The sequence below is a fragment of the Dermochelys coriacea genome, chromosome 3 (assembly GCF_009764565.3).
Source record: "Dermochelys coriacea isolate rDerCor1 chromosome 3, rDerCor1.pri.v4, whole genome shotgun sequence".
NCBI lineage: Eukaryota > Metazoa > Chordata > Testudines > Dermochelyidae > Dermochelys > Dermochelys coriacea.
Genome location: NC_050070.1, coordinates 114,258,173 through 114,280,094, shown reverse-complemented (window position 1 = coordinate 114,280,094; position 21,922 = coordinate 114,258,173). Strand labels below are relative to the sequence as shown.

Here is a 21,922-nt window from a genome sequence, read left to right as displayed (position 1 = left end):
ATGTGAAGGAAGATGTGATAGATAGAGGCCTTCAGATGCCAAAGCTATCAATCTGGCACCTTTCACCAACACTAAAATTCATTAACCCTTTTTTTAAATTAAGAGAATAAATCTTCTAAAGAGACATTATGTATGAATCATGCCTTGATAGCTAAGTTAAAAATAGAGTTCAGTTGGTTCCAATTCAAAAATGGATTACTTGACCCACCACACAACATTGTTTATAAAATGGACATCTCTCTAAATCAGTAGATAACTCAAATGAATTTAAGTGTCTGCTAATTAGATGGATCAACAAACTGGCCTCATTGACCCTCCCAATAAGCAACCACCAGACTCCTTCTGCTGTTGTACAATTTGAGTATATTTTACACTCCATTTTTGACCAACTTGATCCCACAGGAATTACTCAGACAGAATGTCCAACCATATTTTAAACACTAGTTTAAAAATGCAGCCTTTGATGGAAAGATTGTGCGGTAGCAAGTGTTGTTTGCTGACTGGTGGCTTTAGGAAGTCATATTTTTATTTTTGTCAGTTTAATTTTTAATGTTTTGAATGATTTTTGGCCATATTTTTATATAATACAAAAGGTTTTAAGTATGGATTCAAAACAACCAAGGGAATCATGAAATTCAGATAGGTAAGGAAGAACATTTCAGATCCAAGTCACATGAGGAAAGACAATAATTTGGAAATCAAAAATTGCAAGAATGAAGGAATGATTATTCCCTCATTTGTGTCCACACTGACACTGAAGTCCTTATGCTGATCTGAATTGCACCCATAGCCACAGGAAATGTTGTATTGATCTATTCATGTCTAATATCAAGTATATTTTAAAGTAACATAAGAAATAAATATTAAGCACTCTGTTTTATATTCTCAAAGCTATTTATAGTCATTAACTAATGTCAACAACAAGTTAGGTATTTTAGAACAGTAAATATGCTTCAGAAAAAAACCAACTACTATGTACCAAACGCTGAATTCGTTGTGAAATCACTGAGGAAGCTTAGCAGTAACTAAATTAAGTACTGCAAATTTGGCTATATTTCTCTCCCAGATCTATACAATATAAAATGGATTTAAGTATGAATTCAAAGCAGCCAAGGAAATCATGAGATCCAAATAGCTAAGGAAGAACATTTCAAATCCAAGTCACATGAGGAAACACAATAAATTTGGAAATCATAAATGGCAAGGATGAAGGAAGTATGGTAATAAAAAGCTGATTTTTTTTTAAAAAAAGAGAAGATGCAGCAAAATCAGGAAATCCCCACCATTACAATGAACAAAGTGAGAAATCATGGCGAGAACCATAATTTCGACTAGAGGTAAGGTCAAATGGTACTGAAATTCTGAAATATTGAATAGCTGGAATAGTAGCTACATGAGGGGGGGTAGTTCCACTGAGTTGGCGGGGGATAGAATTCACCTCCCCAACAAATCTGTGTTCCACCAGCACAAAGCCTGAATACTTCGCCTTTGTGTGGGCAGAGGGGAGTCCATCCTTAGCAGTAGCTAATTTGCAGTAGCTACTCATTTGGAGAGGTATTAATCATAGACAGCGCATGAACTGCCAGCTGTGGGACGCTAGTCTCCAGCCCCAGCCCTTCTCACCAGAGGGCCCCCCCCATTGCAGCTGCCAGACTCTGCCCCAGACTAGTGCCCCCAGCCTTGGAGCGCCCTCAACTCCGTCCTCCAGCCCTGGAGCGACAGGTGGGAGGGTGGCGAGACCCAAACCGGGGCCATCCCACAGGGAGACTGGAGCCACGCCAAGCAGGAAGCAGGAGGGGGACTGGGGGCGGAGCATGGGCGGGGTCACGTCTGGCTGTTTGGGGTGGCACAGCCTCCCCCAGCCTATGATACTCACAGCCCATGGTATTAAGGGAAGGAAACAGTTGATGAATTTCTCAATTAATAGTAAGGCAAGCGAGAGAGTTCACTGTTAGGATACACTTTAGCTCCTTAAACAAAATCATTTTGTATATTACATAAATATCTGCAACAAGCTCTTTCCCAGTATTCATATCTATCCTAGTGCAGCTGTTCAAGGAAAGAAAAGAAAACATACTGGATATCATTTAGCTAGCCAATTTTAGGGGTTTTTGTCTACAACAAAATGAAGACAGACAACACTGGCCGAAAGCTAGTTCTGAACTGTAAATCTTTTAAGTAGCATATATCCTGCCATAATTTAGAATGTCTTTTTCGTTCAAATGCCACTAGAGTCTTAATCATTTGTTTCAATTATACTTCACTGTGAGCCAAAAATACAGCACAGCTTTCTTTCTGCTGTCTGCACTTCCCTCATGCTAATCAGGGTAGAAATCTACATTTTTACAACACAAAGCAACAGTTTTCATTGCAAGGAGGATCTGGCAATACTAGCTTTGCATGTATTCAGCAGTTCTGGTTTTTCCAACCTGGTGAAAACAAGTTCATTTCTTTTCCTTTAACACCCTTTCATAAAGTGTATGCTCATTTTGCCTTTTTTCTTTTAACAAGCCCTCCAGTTTCCAACCCTGTTCAGCTGCCCTTTGGCAGTTCCTTAATGGCAGCGAAGGCAAAAATCAATAAAGCCTCGTTAGTTGCCTCTACTATTTCTACTGCGCCTTTCTTATTTGGGATCTAAACCATTACCTCCAACCTGTATCTCACCTCCATCTGAGTTCCAAATGTCTGTTTGAACATGGTGTATCGAAGAACACTGCACCATACCTTTATTCTTTGAGCTATTTCAGATGATCTACAGCTCCCTGAATACTGTTATTTCTCTTGACTCAGTCAGCTGTCAAGGAACACTCATGAGAAAAAAAACGTTCTACTACTGGTGTGCATTCTGCAGCACAACTAAACCTGACTGCCCCATTCATCTTCTGAGAAAAGGAGGCCTAGCAGAACCAATGAGAAACTCTGTTCTCTCTCTCTCCTGTGGACAGAGAATTTTTGTATTACAACCACATGCATTCTAACTTGTCAACAGCCAAATATTTATTAAGGAAAATTGGGAAAAAAAAAGCAGTAGGATAAAACACACAAGTGTCAAAGGTTTTAATTGAGTGTCACCAATGATGACTTGGATATTGTCAAGTCCACTTTATAGAGCTATACGAAAGGAGAGCCACTGTGTAACAGACAGATCCTAGTATAATTGCACTTAAACTGTACCTATGAGACATGGAAAGTGCAAAACATGAGTGGTATTCATCAATGTTATAGGTAGATTGTAAACTCTTTGAGGGCAGGGACTGTCTTTATATTCTGTGTTTACACAGCACTTCACAAAATGGGATCCTGGTCCATAACTAGGCTTTCTAAGATCTACAGCAGAGGTCCCCAAACTGTGGTGCCTAGAGGAACATTCAGGAGAGAGGAGGGATGTGGGGAGGGAAAGAGGGAGGGAGGGCCACCCAGCCCTGTGTCTGACCTGGCCCCACTCTTGGTGCGGTTCTGCCCCTGGCCAGAGGCCTGGCTGCTGGCCGCCTGGCTGCAGCTCCAGTCCCAGCCCTGCCCCCCCTCCAGCCTTGGCCCCTGGTTGAGGCCTGGTTAAGCCCTGGCCACCAGACCCACCCCCAGCTGTGGCCCCAGCCTCGGCCTCCTTATTCCTGTCCACACCCTCCCAACCCCGAGCCAGAGCCATGCTCCTGGCCCTGGCCCTGGCTCTGGGGGAGGGACAGGAGGTGCAGACACAGAGAAGGGGGGGTAACCCTCAAATGTTTGGGGATCACTGCTCTACAGTAATACAAATAATCAACAACAGTGTAAAATAAATTAGGTGCATAGTTTGTGCATGCCTGTGTGGCTTGCACAAACTGTCCTTTCAGCTAAAACCAACTCCGGCTGAAATCAAGGTACAGCTCAAACAACTGATACATAACTATGCAAGAACAGTATCATTTAGCGATCTGATGATTGGGGCAATAAATGAAAAGACAGATTGCACTGTTGTTCTCCACAGTGCCAGCTCACACCCTCAGGGGAGTCACAGTTTCATCTAATGTGGGGGATATTGGATGTGCTGCTAAATCTGTTTCATAGAATTATTTTTATATTATATCACGGTTCTGTAATGGCTTCTGTTAAGAAACCAGGGTTGAGAGACTGGTGTTCCAATGTAAATTTGCAGCAAGTTACATGTGTGTGCTAGAGCAGTTATTGCTTGGAAGTCTGAACTATGCGGACTCAAATCAGCTGGGAAGAGTGGTACTATACTCCATTTCAAGTACACATCTAATTTATTAGATTAGCAATTTCAGGCCAATGAGTTGAGCCCTTTGTCTCCTTTAGAAAAAGGGACTCACTTAGGGACTCACTCAAGAAAAAAAAACTTATTACAAAAAATAAAAAGGGTGAAGTAAAATATTTCAAGATACAGGGCTACATCTTTGACTCTAGCCAAGATGTGCCCAACATAGGAACAAGGCAGAGGGTTGGGGGAAGGCACGCACTTTCCCAATTCTGTGGCCAGTTTAGTCTGTGGTGTATCAGTGTTCTGCCAGCTGCGGATTGCCAGAAAAAGCATTGGGGGACAAAGGTCTGGCCCAGATTCATTATTTTTAGGCATCTGTATGGTACTCATCAACGTAGTATCCCAAGCACCTAGCTGATCCCAGTCAGAGAAGTAGAACGATTCTTCTAATTGAATGCAACTTTCCAGATTAAATCCTGGATGCCCCATCATCTCAGGCACTGGCACCCTGACAGCAGGATTGTCTGGCTATGTGACTCTCTCCTCTCTCCTATGCTACCAGCATTCCAAGCTATCTTCGAGACACCACTGACTTCCTGAGGAAATTGCAATCCATTGGTGATCTTCCAGAAAACACCATTCTAGCCACTATGGATGTAGAAGCTCTCTACACCAACAATCCACACAAAGATGGACTACAAGCCGTCAGGAACAGTATCCCCGATAATGTCACGGCAAACCTGGTGGCTGAAATTTGTGACTTTGTCCTCACTCATAACTATTTCACATTTGGGGACAATGTATACCTTCAAGTCAGCAGCACTGCTATGGATACCCGCAAGGCCCCACAGTATGCCAACATTTTTATGGTTAACTTAGAACAACGCTTCCTCAACTCTTGTCCCCTAATGCCTCTACTCTAGTTGTGCTACATTGATGACATCATCATCATCATCTGGACCCATGGAAAAGAAGCCCTTGAGGAATTCCACCAGGATTTCAACAATTTCCATCCCACCATCAACCTCAGCCTGGACTAGTCCACACAAGAGATCCACTTCCTGGACACTACGGTGCTAATAAGCGATGGTCACATAAACACCACTCTATACCGGAAACATACTGACCGCTACACTTACCTACATGCCTCCAGCTTTCATCCAGACTACACCACACGATCCATTCTCTACAGCCACGCTCTAAGATACAACCGCATTTGCTCCAACCCCTCAGACACAAACACCTACAAGATCTCTATCAAGCATTCTTACAACTACAATACCCACCTGCTGAAGTGAAGAAATAGACTGACAGAGCCAGAAGAGTACCAGGAAGTCACCTACTACAGGACAGGCCCAACAAAGAAAGTAACAGAACACCACTAGCCGTCACCTTCAGCCCCCAACTAAAACCTCTCCAACGCATCATCAAGATCTACAACCTATCCTGAAGGACGATCCCTCACTCTCACAGATCTTGGATCTTGCAGACAGCCCCCCCCCAACCTGAAGCAAATACTCACCAGCAACCACACACCAAAAACACTAACCCAGGAACCTATCTTTGCAATAAAGTCCGTTGCCACTGGGTCCACATATCTATTCAAGGGACACCATGATAGGACCTAATCACATCAGCCACACTATCAGAGGCTCGTTCACCTGCACATCTACTAATGTGATATATGCCATCATGTGCCAGCAATGCCCCTCTGCCATGTACATTGGCCAAACGGAGAGTCTCTACGCAAAAGAATAAATGGATACAAATCAGATGTCAAGAATTATACATTCAAAAAGCAGTCTGAGAACACTTCAACGCCCCGGACACTCAATTGCAGACCTAAAATTCGCAATTATTCAACAAAAAAGCTTCAAAAACAGACTCGAACGAGAAACAACAGAACTGGAATTAATCTGCAAACTGGACACCATTAAATTAGGCTTGAATGAAGACTGGGAGTGGATAGGTCATTACACAAAGTAAAACTATTTCCCCATGCTTATTTTTCCCCCTATTGTTATGCATACCTTCTTGTCAACTGTTGGAAATGGGCCATCCTGATTATCACTACAAAAGTTTTTCTTCTCCTGCTGATAACAGCCCACCTTAATCGATGGGTCTCATGAAGAGTTGGTATGGCAACCCCCATTTTTTCATGTTCTCTATCTATCTATATATATATATATCTTCCTACTGTATTTTCCACTGCATGCATCTGATGAAGCAGGCTTTAGCCCACGAAAGCTTATGCTCAAATATATTTGTTAGTCTCTAAGGTGCCACAAGTACTCCTCGTTCTTTCTTCTGATACAGACTAACATGGATAGCACTCTGAAAAGAGGAAATTCTATCTCTCTTTCTTAAGCATTTTGCACATTTGACCAAAAAGTGAAAGGAGAAACCAAATGCCTGATACATGCTAGTAAACATACTATTTATGGTAATTCACTGTCAAGAGTGATAAGCACAGGATACAGCAGTACACCCTTTAAATTCTACCCTCCCAAAATTACACTCATTCTTGGCAGTAAAGCTTAATGTTGTTTAATATCTGGGGCCTTCATTTTTACTTCTGAACCGTGAAATCCTAGCACCATCCATAATACCTTTGGTAGCTGTGAAGTGTTTGGTTATTACCTGGTAAGATCTATTATTCCGGAGGCATTAAAAGCTTTCTTTAGCAAGTGAACATGGAACTTGCTATATTTTTTATAGAGGTTAGCCACACACAAGATCTACACAATATCATAACACATTTCCATTTGGAGCCTAGAGTCCTATGAGTTCATTATCAACACTTCCTACAAAAAGTATTACTTTGTTTAAGCAAAAACAAAAAGGAGTACTTGTGGCACCTTAGAGACTAACAAATTTATTTGAGCATAAGCTTTCGTGAGCGACAGCTCACTTCATCGGATGCATTGGGTGGAAAATACAGAGGGGAGATTGATATACACACACAGAGAACATGAAACAATAGATTTTCTCATGCACACTGTAAGGAGAGTGATCACTTAAGATGAGCTATTCTTCAACAAAAAAGCTTCAAAAACAGACTCCAACGAGAGACTGCTGAATTGGAATTAATTTGCAAACTGGATACAATTAACTTAGGCTTGAATAGAGACTGGAAATGGATGAGGCATTACACATAGTAAAACTATTTCTCCATGTTATTTCTCCCCCCCACCCCACCCCCCCACTGTTCCTCAGATATTCTTGTTAACTGCTGGAAATAGCCTACCTTGCTTGTCACCATGAAAGGTTTTCCTCCTTTCCCCCCCTGCTGCTGGTGATGGCTTATCTTAAGTGATCACTCTCCTTACAGTGTGTATGATAAACCCATTGTTTCATGTTCTCTGTGTGTGTATATCAATCTCCCCGCTGTATTTTCCACCAAATGCATCCAATGAAATGAGCTGTAGCTCACGAAAGCTTATGCTCAAATAAATTTGTTAGTCTCTAAGGTGCCACAAGTACTCCTTTTCTTTTTGCGAATACAGACTAACACGGCTGCTACTCTGAAACCTTTGTTTAAGCAAATAATTCTAGCATCTGCAGCTGTAGAACTCCACAAGTGACAGATGTAATGTCTGGTAGTAATAGCTGCTGCTAAGCCTGTCCAAAACAACTGTCCATGATGCTTGACTGGGTAATGTCAAACACTTTTTATTATGTTGAATAATGCTACACAACAGGATCTATGACAGGGAAATAAAAATGTTGTTAGTATATCACAGGACCATAAAACATTCTCTGATTTAAAGACTCAAGTGATTGATGTTCTGGATTTGCTCATTTTCATTCCATTCAATGTACAACAAACAAAAGTTTATGCTCAAATAAATTTGTTAGTCTCTAAGGTGCCACAAGTACTCCTTTTCTTTTTGCGAATACAGACTAACACGGCTGCTACTCTGAAACCTAACAAAGCTTAAGGTATACCTTGATCATGTACTTTTAGGGTATGTAAAGACTTCGAGCAGGGGGTGCAATTCCCAGCTTGAGGAGCCATACACTAGCTCTGACTGAGCTAGCACACTAAAAATAGAGGGTAGCCACAGCAGCGTGAGCAGCAGAAGGGGCTAGCCACCCTGAGTATGTAGCCATCCAAGACTATGGGCAACTCGGGTGGCTATGCCCTCTTGCTGCTACTGCTACACTCTATTTTTAGTGTGCTAACTCAATCAGTGCTAGCCCAGGAATTACATCCTCAGCTCGAAGTGTAGACATACACTTGCTTCATCATGCTATGTGGAAGAGAAGCTTGTCATACCATACAGGGACAAATACAGCCCTCTCCTTCACAGAAGGACTGGTGCAGTTATTCTACACAAGGCGTTCTGGATACTTGAGGGCCACTCAAGGGATGGACACCTCCTACCCCTGTGTCATGAAGTCCAGCTCTGGCAAAGCCCCCTACATGACAGGGAATGTGAGATGAGCTATGATCAGGCCATGGCTAAAGGTCCATTCTTGCCCCTAGAGGGAGACAGATGAAGAATTTAGGAGGTCATGACCCAGGTACTCTGATGAAATAATATCCATGGAAGAAGTCTGTGGCCTTCAGGTAGAGAGGATTCCTTCTGCATTCATGCATCTGCTCAGGGTGCTTAAGCCAGGCACTAAATGTGGGCCACAGTGAAGTCTATTTTCACAGGCTAAGCAGAACTGCACTTTGCAATGCGATGAAAAAATAAGGGTTTTATATTCTACATGTGGTTCACCATATGCAGAGCTTCACTGTATATCAGTTCCTCTACAGTTTCAACTAAATCCCCCAACTTGCTTATCTACACCCTTGACATCATTCTTTCAAAACCAAACCAAACCACCCCACACCTTTGTATATTCTCCTCCAAAACTCCACGTTTGAATACTTTTACCACCTAAAGAAAAGTAGAAGTGAAGCCAAGTTGCCTAGTTCATTCTCAGTGTTCTCTCTCTCTCACAAACACACGCACGTGCACACAAGAAAACCAAGTATATATGTAACCAGGAAGATTCATTGCTGATCAGGTGATGATCGAGAAATCCAACATTTACAGCTATTATTTTCAGAAGCTTGTTTGGTTACAGGCAGCCAAAATTAAAATGCTTTAAGTAACGATCATTCCATATATGTGTAATTACGCAACTGAAGATAAACTCTAGAGTTTTTAAAAGCTCAGTTTATAATAGACTATGTAAATTTAACAAAAAAATTACAACCTTTGCAGCAAATGGGCAACTTTATCATATTATTTAGTGCCCCAGAGGAACATTGTTATTGTTAATTTGTTTATTTATATTACTATGGTATCTAGGAGCACAGTTCATGGACCAGGACCCCATTTTCCTGTGTACTATATAACAGATGCTGTAAGGGATCTTGATATTCCAATGCAGCTTACGTGCAGACATCTGCATAGTGAGACTTGTCCTTTTAAAGATGCTCCATATCTCTCTTTTCTGGATTGTCACAGAAAGTCCAAAATGTCTCTTCCTTATAAATAGGACTAAGTCTTGACAGGAGCATTTCATTATCACACAGCTCCATATGCGGCAGGGATTGAAACTTCTCAGGACAATCACTTCAGCTTAGCTTTCCTACCATCACAACAAAAAACAACTCAAAAGGCAGACGGCAGGAGATGGAGGTGGCACCAGTGGAGGAACAAACCTAAGAAAAATTCTCTGGGTACCTCAGTGGAAACAAGAAAACTAGACCATATTTGGACATTTATATTGTGGTGGTGGTGGTGGTGATCTGGTTACACTTTACAAGACAGTGACTGTAGTTACAGTATAGACTACTCTTGTTGTTAGCCCTCTGGTTCCAAGGACTAGGTGCATGTAACAAAACACATTAATACTTGAATAATTTTAATACAGTAAGTTCTGGGTCTTGCAGAACTGCCAAAACTTACCAGCAGAGGAACAAATTTACTAGCCTACATAACATAAATGGTAACAAATGTCAATAAGTTCAACCTTATAACCACACACCAAAAGAGCCTAATTCCATACAGGTTTCAGAGTAGCAGCCGTGTTAATCTTTATCCGCAAAAAGAAAAGGAGTACTTGTGGCACCTTAAAGACTAACAAATTTATTTGAGCATAAGCTTTCGTGAGCTACAGCTCACTTCATCGGATCAAATACATTTATTAGTCTCTAAGGTGCCACAAGTACTCCTTTTCTAATTCCATACAGTAGATGGGCAAACAACCCTCTTTGGTGGCTCCATTTCTTTACTGATGAGAGGTTCTAGAAGTTGATGATGGGAATTTCCTCCTTTTTTCTAAGAGGTCTGATATGGGGTCACATAGGGCTCTATATTCACAAGGCCATAGAGGGAGAAAGCGAGACACTTGTAACGGCTATGCCAACAATATGTTGATGACTTTCTGCGTCATAACAGATCTTGCCAGTAGAATCTCTCTACTTTCTTGGTGTGCGATTGAAACAGATCATGAATTAAGGTGATTTAGCTAAAGAATTAAGCAGATGTCAAGGGCTGCATCAGCTCTCTCTTTTTCAAGTTGGTTTGCAACCTAGCGGTTTGTTTTGGACCCTCATCTGCATCTGGAATTCCAGAGAGAAGCTGTGTCTCAAAGTGGTGTTCTTTTCCAATTTGCACTTAGCAAGGCATTCATATACCTCTGTTATGCTGGAAGGCATTAAAGGCTTCCATCAGGCATTTCTTTGATCTATAGGCAATCCAAGACCTTGTTAAAGCTGGTGGGTGGGGTAGAAACCCTTCATTCAGGCTAAATGGAAGGAGCAATTAAGTTCTTTATGATGTAGGATAGCTGGATAGAATGGAAGCCACTGGCTAAGGCACTAGGCTGCACGCAAGGCCAAGCGGAAGCTAAGCTACATGGACTTAGTAGTTTTCCTGGGGACTGAACACAAACGCAGGAGCTGGAGAATTGATTTGTTGCAGTTGTATGTGTGTGAGAGCAACCAAAAAGTCAAGAGAATGCCAACAGACAGTACAAGAAGCAGTGGTGAGCATGGCCCTTGGAGAGAGCAGAGACAGAGTTCCTTGGGGCACAGGACTGGCTGGAAAGGCAGGTGTGGAAATTGTGAGCAAGGAACTGCCTCCTGTTTGTTCAGAGTTGGTAAATAAATAAGATTACACTAGAGAAATATGAGACTCACTTAATCCATTTCTTTTCCCACTGGAAACAAACTAGCCAGTCCCCGAATACTGGCAAATGGCTCAGGCCAAAAAGGGGCAACACTTCTCTCTCAAAGATGAACTCTTCAAAAACGGAGTATCTCAAAAGTCCTTTGATCACAAAGCCCCCTTAAACTAATCTTAAGCAATTTGAAAGCATCAAAACCAAAGAAATGCTTAAGTTACAGATGCAGTTTAGTAGTGAATGTAATTGAGACATATGAAACTCCAAAAGGCCAAAACTAAAACAAGGAAGACTGCTTAAGCACTGTTTCCTTTTCCCCAGTGCATCAGATGCTATCTTGCTCAGTTTCAGGGATAGAACACCTAGCTGCAGGTTGTAGTGACACTGGAACAAAACACAGACTTCTGAAACTAATCAATTTTAAAATAGACTAGACAAGATCTTCTACAGGTGAATGAAAATACACCTGAAACCAGAACAACAGAGCTACCTAGCTAACCTGCAGAGCTGCATAGAACATTGAAAATAAAGCACAAAAACAACCAGACCTGATTCTTCCGATTCCTTTTCATTAAGCTGCAGACTCAATTGAAAAACGAACTACTTTTTCAAATCAGCATTTCAGATTTTTGTTATTACTGGCAACTAATGCATTTGGCAGGACAAGTAAAAAAAATAAAATCTTGTAGAGGTCCACTATCCCTAAGTACTGAGATAAATGAAAAACAGAAATACAGAGGACAAATAATACTAGGATACTAAATCCGGGTAACCTCAAGGTTTCAGATTCTTTAACTTACTAAAAATTGTTTAAAAGCAATCTACACATTTTTATAGCTTCTGTAAGGTGCCTGCAACATCTCAAGAAACAAATCCATGCAAACATCGTCAGAGTTCTGGGAATTCTGCCTGGAAACAAGTGGTCTGACCATATAGCTTAATCCAAAGCCTGTTGAAGTAAATGGAAAGATTCCTATTGATCTCAGATCAGGCCCTCATAAAGGATACTACATGAAGTGTTAGTCTATACCAGGGGCCTCTAAGTATTACAGTAATATTAATAATAAATAATGCAAACAATATTAATGAATTAGACAAGGATTTTTACAGTAGTCCCAACAGGCAGTTCTCAATGTCTTGGCTGTACTCTAATCTATTTTACCTTGTTCCTTTGACATCTTATGCATGGCTGATAATGAAATATGTGATTACATATTGTATTACTTAGGCCCTAAAATTAAGGCTTATTACTGTCCCCGTTCAGGCCAACCTGGTGGTCCACCAAGGGCACCCACTCTAGACTCCTGTCTTCTCAGCTGTCACCTCTCTTGGGCAAACACGCATTTTTCCTTCCCTCCTGATTAGGGCTTTTCCAGGCTGCAAAGTTCACTCCCTACATTGTGATATCCTTAGCAAGCCAGGCTGCCTAAACAGGCCAGCATCTGTGCTCTGCTTTCTCTGTGAAGGCTATGAACAGCTGCTTGTTGACGAAGAATACTGCCAACATGTTGTCTGACTGTACTTGAACACGCCTTGCTTTTATGTATGGAAGAAATCATTTGTAAGCTCCGCGGATGGCGCTGAGTTCCAAAAGGTTTATATACATTCTGGACTTCTGTAAAGTCCATGCGTCTTGCACTGTATACTCGTCCAGATGGGTTCCCCACCTGACATGATGGTGCCCATGACCAGTATTCTCTCGGGTGGCCGATGAGTGAATGGGACTCCCACACCCCTTCTGCCACCCTTTTCCTGAAATGTAATTCCTGAAATCATCAGGCGGAGAAGGGGAGCCTGGTGTAATAGCCTCATCTGCATATGATGATTAGGACCCTGTCTAGAGTTCAGTGTTGCTCCAATAAATTCTATCATCTGTGCGAGTACGAATATGAATCTCTCTTTGTTTACACAGATTCCCAGCAATAGTAGTAGCTTGGGTATGGCTGTTGTCAATGATTGGTCCTCTTGATAAGATCTCTCTGTCAATAGCTAGTCAACGAGGTACAGAAAGATCAAAATTCCCTTGCAGCAGAGGTGAGCTGCCACTGACATCTCTGGGGTTGTAGCAAGGCTGAAGGGAAGTACCTCGTACTGATAGTGATTCAAATGTACAGTTAATCTGAGAAATTTCCTGTGCACTGGGTGGATCCCTTATGAAGATAGGCATCTCTCAAGTCGAGAGCTGTGAATCAATCTCCTTTGTTCACTGAGGGAATTATTGCTGACACTTTTCCATTCTGCAACATATTGCTTGGATGTAGACTGGGGTGGGCAAACTACAGCCCGCAGGCCACATCCGGCCTGCCAGCCAATTTTCTCTGGCCCCCTCCAGCTCCAACACATAGGGGTAGCCAGGGGGCTCTGCACGCTGCCCCCACCCCAAATGCCACCCCTGCAGCCCCCATTGGCTGGGAACTGTGGCCAATAGGAGCTACAGGGGCGGCACCTGCGGATGGGGCAGCACGCAGACCAACCTGGTCGCGCCTCCATGTAGGAGCTAGAGGAGGCTCATGCCACTGCTTCCAGGAGCTGCTTGAGGTAAGTGCCGCCCAGAGCCTGCACCCCTGACTGTCTTCCAGCCCCCAGCCCCCTGCCCCAGCCCTGATCCGCCTCCCACCCTCCAAACCCCTCTGTCCCAGCCTGATGAAGCCTCCTGCACCCCAAACACCTGCCCCCACCCCAGAGCCTGCACCTCCAGCTGGAACCCTCACCCCCTCCCACCTTTAGATCGTGCCCCCCCCCACTATGGGGAACCCTCAGGGGAGGGGGTGGAACAGAGGTGGGAAGAGGTGGTGGGGCATTGGGGGAATGGGCCTAGGATGGAGCAGGGGGGTCGAGCACCCTCCAGGAAATCTGGAAGTCGGCGCCTATGCTCCTAGTCATGTGCGGGGTGGTACCGGCGGCAAAAGGCAGCTGAGCAGGAATGTGGAAGCCCTGGCCATGCTGGAAGAGCCAGCACCTCACTGGGGGCCCATTGACTCTTCTGCCCTGGGCCCCGGACTTGCTGTCAGCGGGCCTGACTGTACCATGGACTGGACTTCTCTTGGGAACCCAGAGGACTGCAGTGGCCATTGCATAGGAGGCTATATCAGCTTCATCAAGTGCGATCTGCAGCGATGATCTTGCAATCAGCTTTCCTTCTTTGATGGGCACTTCAAACTGTTCTCTAAATTTTTGTGGGATTTTAATTGAGAATTCTGTGAATTTACTGTAGTTCACAAAATTGTACTTGACCATTAGTGCTTTACAATTTGCTATTCTGAACTGAAGGCTGGTGGAAAAGACTTTTCAACTGAAAAAGTCAAAACACTTAACCTCTTTATCAGAAGGGGTAGATCTTGTCTAGTCTCTGCTTCTCTCCGATGCTGCCTGGACCACCAGTGCATTTGAAGTTGGGCGAGTACATAAAAATTCTAGCCGCTTGGCAAAATATTATTTCTCCATTCTCTTGCGGGTAGGAGCACATGTGGCCGGCATGTGCCAGACCACCTCTGGTGGTTCCATGATGGCCTCATTAATAGGCAAGGCTACTTTGCTGGGTCCCACATTCTATAACATGTCTAAGAATTCGATGGAGAAGAAGGGGACTTCTTGCACTTCCTCTAATGTGATTTGGAGCTTTTCTGCTACCCTTTTTAGTAATTCCTGAAATCATCAGGCAGAGAAGGTGAGGCACATGTAATTGCCTCATCTGGGTATGACAACGAGGACCCTGACAGATCAGTAGTTCAAGAGCTTCGTCCAGTTCCTCCTCCTCCGTTGTCTTGTGAGGAGGTTCTACTTCCTCCATGCAAAGAGAGGCATGTTGCAAGTCCCTTCTGGAACATGTCAATTTGATGCAACAGATGTTTGCCAGTAGGACCAGTGGAAGGGGTGAAATGGGGGTTAGGGTCATCCCCAAGCCTTAGGGTACCAATGTTCCTGTGGAGCTTAAACTACTTGCTGAGATCTCGATGGAGCCCATGAGACTCTGGACACCCTTTCCAGACTGAGAGCTGGCACATCAGTGTGGAAGGTGACATTCCTTCACCAGCGTCTGAGTCCTCAGATGAAAAGGTGGGATTGTGTGCCCTAGGTGGTGCCAATGGTACCGGATGCTTAGTATCTCTGCGAAGAGAAGATATCGGAGGATGAGTTTCTGCAGACAGACAGACACAGTACCTTCGGTTTAGTGAGACCTTGACTTGCAGAAGGTCTAGGGGAAGGACACTCCTGGATAGATGGAGTCAAAATTTCTCTAGAGATGATAGGGCCCAAAAGGATGGGCGACTCAGGATCCTGCATGACAAGGATGTCTGGTTAAGTGATGTATTTGTCCTCTAATGAGGGGGTAAAGGGTTCCTTTCTGGCTACACTGTCAGAGACAGCTTAGAAATAGTTCTTGGTGCAGAGGACTCCCTAGTAAAACATCCTGATACTGTAGGTTTCAGATGCAGACAATGCTTTTTTCCTTCAACAGTGTCTTGGATGGTACTGGTGCAACCAATGGTGCCAGTTTCGCAGCAGACTTTCCTTTTGGAGCTGAGATTTTGGTACCAGGCTCTGAAAATAGCTGTTGTGATATTGCAAAGCAAAGTCCCAGTGGATTTGTAAGAAGAGGTTCCCTTCTTAGGAGAGGATTCAGACAGATGGAATTTATCCCTCCTCTTGTGAGTGAATTTTCTCCATGATTTTATTTGGAGGGAGGAGGAGGAGGAGTTACTCCTACCCCTCCCAGAAGCAGTAATGGAGGCCACAGAGCCTGGTGGAACACTCTGTGACCCTGCAGCCCAATGTCCAGTGTGTGTGTGGGAGGGTCTTTCAGGCCCAGATCAGACCGAGGTCTCACTGCTTTGTCGATGAGCAACCTCCACAATCAGTACTTATGTGCCTCATGGGATCTTGAGGGAAAAGACTGGCAAATTGAGCACTTGGAGGGAAGGCTGCAGAGGCAGCAGACGTGGTCATTGCTGACCAGGAAGGATTGGTGGAAAGAGGCACAATTTTTAAAGCCTGGGTTCTGGGGCATAATCATCTTGAAGAGTATGGATTGGGGGGGGATACCCCTAAATCTAACTATATTAAATGCCTATTAAAACTATTATCCTAGCTAAGCAAACTGACTTAATTATTTACATAGAAATCCATGAAGGAAGCAAGTGCTGAACACTAGAGTGTCCTTCTCACACGTGGGGCGGCAGAAGGGAACAAGAGAGGTGGTCAGTCTTTGTTACCACATGCTCTTAATCTGAAGCATGAGGGAGGAGAACTGTGCATGCATGGATCAATGGACATTCCTAACAAAAATCTTCCTAGGTCAGACTCGTGGAGCAAATGTGCACCCCCAATGGAATACAGATAGGGACCCTCACTCAAAGAACTCAGCATCATCGCCATCAAGGCTCTGCACAACTCTGACCATCCACATGACATCTCCAGTTTTTATTCTTCATCGCACCTTAGAGTGTGGCCAAGCCAAAAGTTCAAAAAAAGTCAGGCCAGCAAGAATCAGGAATTTAAGAATAAGATTTTTTTAAAATAATTTTTTAATTTTTATCTTCTGGTTTCTGAGTCTTTAGTGTACATTCATTTTTTGTTTTCAATCTTTTCTCTGCAACCATGAGGGCTAGAAACTTTACATGAATATCTCAGCTGATATTTAATAATCACTTAATTCCAGCAACTGAAACTGTAAGAACAGTATCAAACAATATGAAACTGGTGCTAAAAACCAGAAGAGTTGGCAACATTCACCTTATACTCTGTTACTGTAGCTCATGTTCCTACTCCCACAAGTTGCCCTGAAGCTTTTTTTATGCTATCCCTATGCCACAAACATCCTCCAGGATAAACGATTCTCTACAAAGTTAAGTTTATACAGAATGGGCCTCAATTAGCTTTAGTGTCCTCTGACATTTGGATAATCAAGTTGGTTCTGCTTTATTGTATTTTGTTTTTACACAGCATTTTGTGAAATTATGTATTACTAATGCTGATGAATTAGATACTGTAATTTAATCCCTTCCTGGATACAGCCATACATTGCTATATTTTATTACTATTGATGGATGATTGAAGAAGAAACAGCAGAGGAAAAGGGACATATTGAAGAGGTTTGCAACAGTAAAAAATAATCTGAAAAACACATTTCCGCAACATTTGAATATGTGCAAGACATCTTAGTGGGTGAACAGGAATAGAGTAATTACATCACGTATTAGTTACACCTTAAAGTTCATTGATATATAGAGCTGTCAAGCTTTAACAAGGAGGATGTGATATTTTGGATAATTATTTAGATACAGTATGCAATGTAACAAAGAAAGCCTAAATGTTTCATAACAGCCTTTGATAATGTAATGATACTTCTGTATGAAACAATATGATATTGGAGAGTTTAATGTATTACTTGTTATACATAAACTAACTATATATTATATATACAGTGGGGACACAATCCAGATTGGGTCTATTCATACTATCAGAACACAAATAATAAATATGAAGTCTTTTGAGCAAAACCAGAAATAAACATTTAATAAGCATCTGTGAAAGATTTCACATCAGAAATCAAATGATCTACATTAGGGGCTACTGATGTTCTCATACACAGAAACCGAGTGCCCTATTGCAAAATTCTCCTATGGATAAACCTCTCTGTTCCAAAGGCAGTAATTTCTCAGAGTTAGTAAAGAAGTGACATGGTCCCGCACTAGAGCCTCTTACGTAAATTAAGTTGTCATGGGATAAGAGGAAAGATTCTTTCATGGATTGAGAACTGGTTAAAAGACAGGGAACAAAGGGTAGGAATAAATTATAAATTTTCAGAATGGAGAGGGGTAACTAGTGGTGTTCTCCAAGGGTCAATCCTAGGACCAATCCTATTCAATTTATTCATAAATGATCTGGAGAAAGGGGTAAACAGTGAGGTGGCAAAGTTTGCAGATGATACTAAGCTGTTCAAGATAGTTAAGACCAAACAGACTGTGAAGAACTTCAAAAAGATCTCACAAAACTAAGTGATTGGGCAACAAAACGTAAAGGAATGCACATTGGAAAAAATAACCGCAACTATACATAAAATATGATGGGGGCTAATTTAGCTACAACTAATCAGGAGAAAGATCTTGGAGTCATCGTGGATAGTTCTCTGAAGATGTCCACACAGTATGCAGCGGCAGTCAAAAAAGCAAACAGGATGTTAGGAATCATTTAAAAAGGGATAGAGAATAAGATGGAGAACATCTCATTGCCCTTATATAAATCCATGGTAACCCACATCTTGAATACTGCGTACAGATGTGGTCCCCTCATCTCAAAAAAGATATACTGGCATTAAAAAAGATTCAGAAAAGGGCAACTAAAATGATTAAGGGTTTGGAACGGGTCCTATATGAAGAGAGATTAAAGAGGGTAGGACTTTTCAGCTTGGAAAAGAGGAGACTAAGAGGGGATATGATAGAGGGATATTAAATCATGAGTGGTCTGGAGAAAGTGAATAAGGAAAAGTTATTTACTTGTTCCCATAACATAAGAACTAGGAGCCACCAAATTAAATTAATGGGCAGCAGGTTTAAAACAAATAAAAAGAAGTTCTTCACTCAGCGCACAGTCAACCTGTGGAACTCCTTGCCTGAGGAGGTTGTGAAGTCTAGGACTATAACAGGGTTTAAAAGAGAACTGGATAAATTCATGGAGGTTAAGTCCATTAATGGCTATTAGCCAGGATGGGTAAAGAATGGTGTCCCTAACCTCTGTTTGTCAGAGGGTGGAGATGGATGGCAGGAGAGATATCACTTGATCATTACCTGTTAGGTTCACTCCCTCTGGGGCACCTGGCAGTGGCCACTGTAGGTAAACAGGATACTGGGCTGGATGGACCTTTGGTCTGACCTAGTATGGCCATTCTTATGTTCTTAAGAGTTAACTATTGTTCGAGTCTCCTGAGGTAGGTCAGTATAGGCATTTTTGCCCAAAGATTTATCTACTGATGTCAGTTGTCTGGTTTTAATTTAGAAGTCTTTTTATACTTTTCTCCACCCGTATCATTCAATTACCTATACAGTGATATTCTGTATTGCGTGTTAATCAGGATGCATGCAGAAAATGGACAATCCTTCATCTTTGCTATTTCAGGGAAGAACGGAATAAAATAATTTCCTGTCTACAAGATTCTATTTACAAAAAACAAAAACAAAAAAGTGCAACTAACAGAACATAATTCTCCAGTACTCAATTCAGACTTTCACACTACCAACACTACAGTTAGTCCAGGTTCACCTATTTATCTTTGGAGACATATGGCTACACCTAAGTGACTACAAAAATGAGCTTGTGAGGTTTCTCCCCAGCAGTGCGCTCACAAGCATTACAGTACTCTATCTTTCAGCAGATAACATTACCGTAGGGCTCCGTCTCATTCATATATGGTGGTAGAATATCAACCAGAATTATGAGTTTTTTCTTGAAATACTTTAATTGATGGATAACAAAAAGATAATTTAAAAGACTCTAGTACAAGTGTACGTAAATAGCACAAAATATCCAGAATCATAGTTTCTGGGATTTCAGCAGTTAATTTAGATATTTTTAGTCAAAACCTTTTGGGAGGATTCAGATTACAAATCAACTTTTGTACCATTTTTCTAACACACAGCACTTTCAGATATTCCATTTATTCAATCTACTGCTTATCAAACTTCACAAACTAATTTGTACAGTCTCCTAGGTGTACACCATCCTTTAAAACGTGAAGGATGGGTTTGCGTTAAGGCACTGGATTGGAATTCAGGAGTTCTGGTTTCAGTTTCAGGCTGTTAACAGACTCTCTGTACAACCTTGGACAAGCCACTATGTCTTAGTTCTCCATCGATAAGAATCGGATTATAATACTTTCCCACATTACAGGGTGTTGCGAGGATAACTTCATTAATGTTTGTAAGACACTCGGACACTATCAGGATCGGCGTCATGTAAGGACACAGATAGTAATATAAATATCAGTTGCTTGACCACATGATGCCCAGAATCTGTAGCTACCATATTAAATATTCAAGTAAGTGTCAATGAGGGGCAGGCAAATATGAGTATGTCACACCAATATTTCACACTCCATTAGAGCTACCCATTCAATTCAATTAAAGATAATTTAATCCATTAATACAGTATTTGTATTTTTGCCTTTGTTGCGTGGACTCTGTTTTAATTCTTCTGGTTTAAAATGTTAAAGTGTTATTCATTGTATTTGCTTTTTTAGTAGCCACTGAGTCAAGTAAACTTCACTGCGAGATTTACATATTACATTTCTAAACGCTGACAAACTCTGTTTTTGAAAACTTCCACAACATATTTTGCTTTCATAAGCACCTCTCTGTACAAATGGGCACCACATTGTTATCTCTGAAGTAAAAAAGGCACCTCTCTACTGTACAAACATGCACCGCATTATCTCTGAAATAAAAAAAGCCAACAAAAATAGCAAAAGGAAGAGAATTTCTTGCTGCTGCTGCTGCTGCTGCCTTCTTTTTTTATTGGCTGTTTCTCCATATTTAACCTAGACTTCCACACACAGTAGGACCATTTGCTTTTAATAATATGCACCACTTGTTTTAGAGCTGGAATGTTCTGTTTAGCTATTCTATCAAACACACATCTGCTACTATTCCTGCTTTTAAAATGCTTGATAAACAATTACGTGGAAGAGATTTATCTTTATACCTGGCACTTCACCAGTAACAAATTAATCACTCAGACTGAACAGCATTATAATGGCAAAAATGTTTCTTAAAACAACACACAACAACAAAAACCCTCCAGTAAAGATATTGCTCATACAAAAACCCCAGAAATAAAACTCTCCAAAATACCACAATTGTAGCTGTACATTTGGTTAAGTGGACGTTCAGGGAGTCAGGGGAAAAACCCAAAGGCAGCTCTCTTTTGGCAAAAAGGATAGTCTGTACACAACATTTTAGCTGTCAAAAACTAGAGTTTAAACATGAAATAAGTCCAAGATATTAAAATAAATGGGGAGCAGACCAAAAACTAACAGGTAAAGAGAAGATAAAATATATGTGACTTTAAAAAAAATCCTGGTTGCTACTATACACACAGGAGCTGAACTGAAAAGGAAATATATACCTAGAATGATGACATGATCTTTTAGACAGGCTGCCTTAAAGAAAATTCTGCTTGACAACTAGAAGAGACAATGGACTTGTACAGTCTAACCAATTTTAATTAAGATTAACTGTAGACCTGTCTGTGGCCAAAAGCAGTAAAAATAATACAGCCTGTATCTGCTATCACAATTGTACCATATTTCTAGCAGTGGGTGAAACCTAGGATGATGGTACCAAGACAGGGGATGGATCACTTGAGGATTAACTGTTCTGTTCATTTCTTCTGGAGCACCTGGCATTGGCCATTGTCGGAAGACAGAATACTGGGCTAGACAGACCTTTGGTCTGACCCAATGTTGCCATTCTTATGCAAGACATTTGCATTTCTTTAGTAACTGGCTCCACAGCCCCAATATCTTTGTAATGGCTTCAACTCGGTTACTTGTAAAATTCGGTTCAGATTCAGCTTGTGTATTGGTAAGTGCTTTGTTTGTTC

At 41.8% G+C, this 21,922-nt stretch overlaps 1 protein-coding gene across 5 annotated transcripts in view; it reads right to left on the bottom strand.

Moving 5' to 3' along the window:
* UST (uronyl 2-sulfotransferase) overlaps positions 1-21,922 on the bottom strand; it is a 344,421-nt gene that overhangs the window by 216,630 nt on the left and 105,869 nt on the right. The window lies entirely within an intron of this gene.